Genomic DNA, 8,966 nt, shown 5'->3' with positions numbered 1-8,966 from the left:
CCCAGGCCTCCCTGGCACCTTGGCGGTAGGCCGAAATCTTCCATAAACGGAAGCGCTGCCGCACTCCTTGAAGCTTCTCCGCAAGCTCCCCAAGGCCTTCGGGTAGGGAGAGGGCTGGCCATAAAGCCTGGACGACGCCGCTCATTGCCTGCCGAACTCGTTCGAGCAGTTGCAACAGCTCGGGAAGTTGATCACCCATTGATACGGGCATCTCCTCTGCAGGGCGACCTGTGAGTATACCTACAGACATATTTTGTCAATTGACTTCCTCGCTGAACTCTTCTTTTCAAAGGAATTCGCTTAAGCACTTACTATAGATGTCGCGACGAAGCCACTGATTCTCCTTAATGGAGCCAGACAGCTCGGCCCGAACACCTTTCAGCTCTTCTCCGAGCTGGGTGTGGGCATCCTGGAGCTTGTTCCTTTCTTGCTGCACCTTATTCGGCACCCTCTCGCCGGCCTTTAGCTGGCGCAGTAGTTCTTTCCTGTTCGGATCTTGTCCGGCAGCACTTGCAATGTCATTATTAGACTTGCGCGCACGCCGCACACCACTTATCTTGTCAAAATAAAGTGTTACCAGGAGGGGTCTCTGTGTTTCCTCCTGCGGCAGCAAGTGCGGCCTCGAGTTGGGCCTTGCACTCTTGCAGCTCCTGAGACAGTTGGGTATTCTTCTCCGTAAGATCCTGCGTTTCAAATGATCCTTAAATCAGTTACTATAACTACTTTAAGTCTCGGGGGCTACTGGCATATACAACTATTAAATTCTTTTACCCGTATGTCTCTTACATACTGCTCCGCGGCTCTAGTCAAACCATCTTGAGCAGCACGGAGGTGCGTGTCCCCCGCGTTAAAGGCATTCAACGCCTCAGGGGAGAAGCACGCATCACGAAAAACTGTCCGGCGGCGCCTGTGGTTCATGGCGCTCTCCACCTCAGACTTGGTGGCGGACAGTCTGTCGGCATCCTCCGTTGGAGGAGTATCCGGCCCGCGCCTTGCGCTCGCCTCCCCCTCCAGACCAGGTGGTGGAGCCTGGCTGGTAGAGGTTGGATTGGCAACCTCTACGCCCGCAGTTCGGTGGGCGCTTTTTCTCCTGCAAAAAGTCATGAGCACTCAAACGCTTCCTAGGAACGTTGCTCTAAATAACGAGCGGTGAGCTATACCTTTGCGGTGACGTTTTGGTCCGCGTCGCACCCCTCTTCCGCCTACTGGGCCGGACTGACCCCTGCTGGTCAGCCACCGCGGGCTCGGCTTCCCGCCTTGGAGGCGCCTCCTGCAAAGTGCCATCGTATACGGAGGTCAGAAATGAGCAAGGAAGGAATAATGGTGTCAGGGCCTCGGTCACAATCACCTGGGAAGCCGGATATAGTCCGGGGTAGTCAGCCGTAATGGCGACTAAAGCATTATCCATGTTGAGCTGGTGGAACACCCCGTCGATTAGCTCCACCTTTATGTCCGGATCCTCTTCGGAGGCCGGATCCTGGGATCTCTCTGGATCCTCGCGTTGCGGAGCTGGACTAAGCATGCCCTCCACGGCCCGGCGCAGCTCCTGCGCCGAAAGTATAATATAAGAAGCTTAAACTTTAAAAGCATGGGTCGGGCACTTGAAGTGTTCGCTTACCCAACGCCGAGGGTTGTTCATGGAGAACCCGTTCAACGGGGTCGTCTGGAGGAAATCCTCCTTCTCCCCCTTGTACAGGCCGGACAGGATCTTCACCAGGTCTTCAGCCGATCCCGGCCCTTTGCGGCCATGACGGGTGGCATCGTCCTCCCCGTTGAAATCCCACATGGGGTGCCCCCTGTACTGCAGCGGTTGCACCCCCCGTGTAATGCAAGTTGCCATGACTCCAATCATGGTCAACCTGGAATGGGCCAGTAACCTTATCCGGCCCATCAAATAATGGACGCTCTTGTCTTCCTCCATCTGGGGGCACGAGGGCGCCAGCTGAGGCGCTTCTTTAGAGGAGAGTTACTGAACTCCGGGAGGCCGATCCGAACAGGGTCCGGCAGCGGAGCGTCCTCTATGTAAAACCATTCTGAAGGCCAGTCTTCGGACGCCTTCTTAGGGGTTCCGGATAGATATCCGGTCCCGGCGATGCGCCAAATTTCGGCACCGCCCACTTGATATATGGACCCCTCGTGAGAGCAGGGCACAAGGCAGAACAACCTCTTCCATAGTGCAAAATGGGGCTCGACGCCCAGGAATAGCTCACAAAGAGCTACGTAACCCGCGATATGCAGGATAGAGGCGGGCGTAAGGTGATGGAGCTGGAGTCCGTAGAACTCCAGGAGCCCGCGGAGGAACGGATGTATAGGAAATCCGAGCCCCCTTATCAGATAGGGGACGAAGCATACCCGCTCCCCTTTGTTGGGATTTGGGGTAGCCTCCGCTTGCTTCCCACCTTGGTAGGTGGCCAACCCGGCTCAAACCGGAACCATGAAGGCCGGAGGGAGATATCCCTTCGCTTGGAGCGTCACCAGCTCGTTGTGCGGGACAGAACATCTCCTCCAATCTCCTGGCATAGGGCTGGGAGCGCGAGAAGAGGAGCCGCGTCGACGGTCCATGACGGAGTGGATTCTTGGTCAGAAGCGCTCCGATGAGTACTCGCGGAAGAAAGATGGTGTGATTTGGATCTGGATTCTTGCCTCTCTTATAGGCAGGTTATTTGTACAGCTAGGGGGTAAAACATAAAAGCTACCCTGGCTTTTCGCATTCGTGCGATGCGTGGAAGATGGCCATTATGGGGCGTGGAAGCCAAGAAGCGCAACATTGATAAGGAAGCCGGACACTGTTCGGCAGGTACATGGAGCTCAAGGGAGAACCCGCCTTGCAACGCCGAAGACTATAAATGCGCTGGACTTATCGTCATTGAAGCCTGGTTTGGGGGCTACTGAGGGAGTCCTGGACTAGGGGGTGTCCGGACAGCCGGACTATCATCGTCCGCCGGACTCCAAGACTATGAAGATACAAGATTGAAGACTTCGTCCCGTGTCCGGATGGGACTTTCCTTGGCGTGGAAGGCAAGCTTGGCGATACGGATATGTAGATCTCCTACCATTGTAACCGACTCTGTGTAACCCTAGCCCTCTCCGGTGTCTATATAAACCGGAGGGTTTTAGTCCGTAGGACACAACAACCATTACAACAATCATACCATAGGCTACCTTCTAGGGTTTAGCCTCCTTGATCTCGTGGTAGATCCACTCTTGTACTACCCATATCATCAATATCAATCAAGCAGGAGTAGGGTTTTACCTCCATCGAGAGGGCCCGAACCTGGGTAAAAACATCGTGTCCCTTGTCTCCTGTTAGCATCCGCCTAGACGCACAGTTCGGGACCCCTACCCAAGATTTGCCGGTTTTGACACTGACAGCGTGCATGTGTGCCGCCTAGTATGTCTAGGATGATTCTCTTGTCCGAACTCCTACTAACGTGTAATTGGCTCTGTATATGTATACGTAAGTCTTTAATGACTACTGCTTTGTACATACTGCGCCTTTACTCATTGTTCAAGTTACGTCATGAATGACTCCATACACCTGCTCCACCCCTGTTAAATTGCTTCCTGATGTTTTACCAGGATGGCTGACGATCCTCCACCTCCACCCTATATGGCCGCAATGATGCAGCAGTTTGAGCTGAATCGTCAGTTTATGACTGGAGTAATGGCTCAGTTTCCAAATCAGAATGCTCATCAACAGCCTGCCCCAATAACACTGCAAGAATTCGTGCACCTCAATCCGTCCATTTTCCGCAACTCCACTAATCCTATGGATGCTGATGATTGGCTTCGTGACATCCTGTTTGAGATGGAGTCAGCTAATGTTGCCCCTGCCAGTTATGTCACCTTTGCGACATTTCACCTGAAGGGTTCAGCTGCTCAATGGTGGGAAAGCCATAGCGGTATGCTGCCTGCAGAGACTGTAACCACGTGGCAGGAATTTCAGTTAGCATTCCGTGCATGACACATTCCTCAAGGTCTGATGGAGCAGAAGAAGAAGGAGTTCCGCAAACTCTCACAAGGCCCAATGACTGTGGATGAATATCAAAGGAAATTCCTTGAATTATCTCGCTATGCTGCAGATGACGTCTGTTCTGATGCTCGCAAGCAGGAGAAATTTCGTGAAGGACTGCATCCCGATATAAAGCTCGCACTTGTTGCCCATGATTGTGCAGACTTTGCGACGCTTGTTAGCCAAGCTTTCCGAACTGAAACTGGTCTTACTGAGTACCAAGAGTCGCTCAAGCGTACTCGAGATGTTGGCTCATCCTCGAGTCAGCCTGCTCAGAAACGACGAGTCTGGATCCCACACAATGTTCATCACCGACTTGCTCCAACACCAAGGCCGTCTTATGTGACACCTCGTCTGCCTCCGCCGCTGAGACAACTAACGATTCAGGGTGGACAGCCAGAGCACCTTACCCTCGATTATCACCAGGGTTAGTCTCAAGATGCACCACGTCTTCCTGTTGGCCATAAGAAGAATTGCCGAAACCGCCGGTTCAGAAACCGTAATATCATACCACCCGCTGTTGTACTTGGCCATGCCAATCATGTCGATGCTGATAAGGCTCAGGAGGAACCGACTATCGTACTGGGAACTCTCTCTGTTAATTCAGTACCAGCCTCTGTCCTCTTTGATTCAGGAGCTTCGCATGCTTTTGTGTCCCAACAATTTGCTCAGTCACATGAGTTATACCTGGAAAAATTACCCACTCCTCTAATGGTTCAGTCCCCGGGATCCAAGTGGCAAACCTCAATGGTAAGCCCTCGCAACCAAATCGAGATTGGAGGTCTACTTTTTCCGGCTTCTCTCATGGTGCTTGGGCCTTCCAACATAGACATAATTCTTGGTATGGATTGGTTGACAGCTCATAATGCTTTGATTGAATGTGCTACCAAGACAGTCCAGCTCACTCACCCTTCTAGCCAGATAGTCCAATACTCAGCCCGAGCAGCTCAGGATGCCGAGAACCAGATATATGTTCTGAATGCATTGAATGCTTCACCTCTTGAGGGAATAGAGAACATTCCAGTTGTTTGTGATTTCAAAGATGTCTTCCCAGAAGAACTTCCAGGAATACCCCCTGCTAGAGCTGTTGAATTCGTCGTAGACTTGAAACCGGGCACAACTCCTATTGCCAAGCGACCCTACAAGATGCCGCCACATGAGCTCCTTGAACTTAAGGAGGAAATCGACAAATTTCTTCACAAGGGTTTCATTCGTCCAAGTTCATCTGCTTGGGGAGCACCTTCTCTCTTTGTCAAGAAGAAGGATGGTACGAATCGTTTGGTCCAAGATTACCGACCTATCAACCAGGCAACAATTCAAAACAAGTATCCGCTTCCCAGAATCAATGATCTGTATGACCAACTTGCGGGTTCCTCAGTATTCTCTAAACTTGATTTGAGGTTGGGTTACCACTAGATTCGTGTTCGTGAAGAGGATATTCCCAAGACTGCTTTCGTGACTCGCTATGGTTCATACGAGTACACCGTCATGTCTTTCGGCTTGACCAATGCTCCAGCGACATTCTCTCGTCTGATGAACTATACATTCATGGAATACCTCGACAAGTTTGTCGTGGTTTATCTGGATGATATCCTTGTATATTCCAAGAATAAAGAAGAACATGCTAAACACCTTCGGCTTGTTCTGGAAAAGCTTCGAGAACATCAACTGTATGCTAAGTATTCTAAATGTGAATTCTGGCTTCCAGAAGTGACCTACCTTGGACATGTCATCTCCAAGGATGGTATTGCCGTCAACCCCGAGCGAGTTCAGGCTATTCTCGATTGGACTCCTCCGAAGAATGTCAAGCAAGTCAGAAGTTTTCTCAGACTCGCCAGCTATTGACGTCGATTTGTCGAGAACTCCTCCAAGATTGCCAAGCCCCTGACTGGTCTGCTTCACAAGGGCGTCAAGTTTGATTGGACAGAAAAGTGTCAGGAAAGTTTCCAGGCACTCAAAGACAAGCTGACTTCTGCCCCAGTGCTTGCTCCGCCAGATACTAAGAAGGACTTCGTCATTTACTGCGACACTTCACGACAAGGATTAGGCTATGTCCTAATGCAAGAGCGTAGAGTGATTGCTTATGCCTCTCGTCAATTGCACCCTCACGAAGAGAACTACCCAGTTCATGACCTCGAGCTTGCTGCTGTCGTACATGCACTGAAACAGTGGCGACATTATCTTCTCGGTAGGGCTGGAAAAAAAGCTCGAAGCTCGCGAGCTAAACAAGTAACTCGTGACTCGGCTCGAATCGACTCGAACTCGAAGAATAACGAGTCGAGCCGAGCTTTAGTTTAAGATCGTTTATAGACCAAGTTAAACGAGCCAATCTCACGAGTACTCGTGTAACTCGTTAGGCTCGATACAATAGATCAGCCACTCCCAGTAAAAAGAAAGATCAGCCACTAAACAGCCTACGTCCCAGGCGCACAACCCAAGGCCCAGCCGTTGAAGGCCTAGCCTCCTAGGAGACTCATGCATTACAAGAAAATTATAATTCTTTAGTGATATATATGTTTAATATATACATAATCATTTTTATCATATTTGAGGGTTTTATGTTTATATCTTTAACGAGCTTAACAAGCTAAACGAGCCAGCTCGCGAGTTATACGAGTCGAGCCAATCTTGGGTTTGAGCTCGTTATAGTAACGAGTCGAGTCGAGCTAGCTCGTTAACGAAACGAGCTCTAGCGAGTCGAGCCGAACTGGCTCGACTCGGCTCGAATTCCAGCCCTACTTCTCGGTAATCGTTTTGAGATCTTCACCGACCACCAAAGTCTGAAGTATCTGTTTACCCAGCCAGACCTGAACCTCCGTCAGCAGAGATGATGTAGATGGTAGCAGATTTTGACTTGGGTATTTCCTATACACCAGGCAAGGCTAATGTAATGGATGATGCTCTGAGCCGCAAGTCATATTGCAATCACCTCGAGGTTCGAAAAGTTCACCCCTCGCTTGTTGAAGAATTCAGAAAGCTGAACCTCCATATTGTTCCTCCTGGTGCACTTGCACCCCTCCCCCAGAGTTTCAAAAGATGAATCTTCGTGTTGTTCCTCAGGGTTCTCTAAATACCCTTGCTGTCGTGCCAGATCTCGTGGGCGATATCAAGACTATTCAACATTATGACTCTGAAGTCGAGAAGATTAAACGCTATCTCTCAGAAGGAAAGCCCTCATTCTTCACTATTGACGATGATGGCACCTTGTACTTCAAGGGCCGCCTAGTGGTACCATGTGCGAGTGAAAACCTGAATCTGACTCCAAGGGTTATGAAAGAAGCTCATGACACTCCGTTGTCTATTCATCCCGGTAGCACCAAGATGTACCAAGACATTCGTCAAAGATTCTGGTGGTCAAACATGAAGCAAGACATTGCTCGCTATGTTGCTGAATGTGACGTTTGTCGTCGTATCAAAGCAGAACATCAAAGGCCTGCTCGAACTCTGCAACCTATCTCTATTCCTGAATGGAAATGGGACCATGTTGAAATGGACTTCATCACTGGATTCCCCAAATCGCAGAAAGGTAATGATGCTATTCTAGTAGTCATTGACCGGCTTTCTAAAGTTGCACACTTTCTGGCCGTCAAAGAAACGATAACTGCTAGTCAGCTGGCAACTCTCTATATGTCCAGAATTGTTTCACTTCACGGTATTCCGCTGGTAATCAGCTCAGACCGTGGCAGCTTATGCACTTCAAGATTCTGGGCAAGTTTCCAAGAAGCTATGGGAACTCATCTGTCATTCAGCACCGCTTTTCACCCCCAGTCTCAGGGACAAGTTGAACGCGTCAATCAAGTTCTCGAAGACATGCTTCGAGCTTGTGTCATTTCCTTTGGTAATAAATGGGAGGAATCTCTCCCGTATGCTGAGTTCTCTTACAACAATAGCTATCAAGCTAGTCTGAAGATGGCCCCCTTTGAAGTGTTATATGGACGAAAGTGTCGAACCCCTCTGAACTGGTCAGAAACTGGGGAACATCCACTCTTCGGTCCAGATATTATCCAACACGCCGAAGAACAAGTCCGCGTCATTCGCGAGAATCTCAAGACTGCTCAGTCACGTCAAAAGAGTAATTATGACCGTCATCATAAAGACATGGTCTATCAACCTGGCGAAAAGGCTTACCTTCGAGTCACACCAATGAAGGGTGCACACCGCTTCGGGATCAAGGGCAAGCTAGCTCCTCGCTATATTGGTCCTTTCACTATTCTCGAGAGGCGTGGAAAAGTGGCATACCAACTGGAACTGCCGTCGAACCTTTCTCAGGTTCACGATGTGTTCCACGTGTCTCAACTCCGCCGCTGCTTTAAGGACCCAATCCGAGCAGTGGATCATGAAGTGCTTGAGTTGCAACAGGACCTCTCCTATAAAGAGCATCCAGTCCGCATTCTCGACCAAGCTGAACGCCGCACACGTCAGAAGGCGGTCAAGTTCCTCAAAGTCCAGTGGGCACATCACTCTGAAGACGAAGCCACTTGGGAACGCGAGGATTGTCTTCGTGATGAGTACCCCGAACGTTTTCCTTCTACCTCCTAAATCTCGGGACAAGATTTCTTGTAGTGGAGGAGAATTGTAACGCCCGGATAATTATGCTACAGTAATCTCATGCTAATGGTGCCACGTCACCACTGTTACTGTTGCTAATCTTCGCTTGGTCCAAATCGCAACTCAAAATCAAAACTGAGTTTAAAGTCAGGTTTCAAATTTATCAAACATGCAAATAAAAATGTTCAAGTTGTTGCAAGTAATCATTTGGTAATATTAGTGGAGAAATCATCTTTTTACAAAATGGCTAAATGCTCTAAAAACAAAATAAAACAGAAAACAAATAAAATACATATAAGAACAGAAAACTAAAATACAAAAAATGGGCCTCGTGGCCAACTGGACCTCGGCCCAGCCAGTGGCCCAGCTGGCCCCAGCCGCCCGAATGGGCCGGCCCACCCCGCGC

At 49.7% G+C, this 8,966-nt stretch overlaps 1 pseudogene; it reads left to right on the top strand.

Annotated features, from left to right (window-relative positions):
* Positions 1 to 3,619: 3,619 nt before the first annotated feature.
* The window catches only part of LOC119361555, a 13,196-nt pseudogene continuing 7,849 nt past the window's right edge, over positions 3,620 to 8,966 (top strand).

This window comes from Triticum dicoccoides, chromosome 2B (assembly GCF_002162155.2).
Source record: "Triticum dicoccoides isolate Atlit2015 ecotype Zavitan chromosome 2B, WEW_v2.0, whole genome shotgun sequence".
Classification (NCBI taxonomy): Eukaryota; Viridiplantae; Streptophyta; class Magnoliopsida; order Poales; family Poaceae; genus Triticum; species Triticum dicoccoides.
The sequence above is the reverse complement of the archived record's forward strand: the minus strand, read 5'-3'. Positions and strand labels throughout refer to the sequence as shown.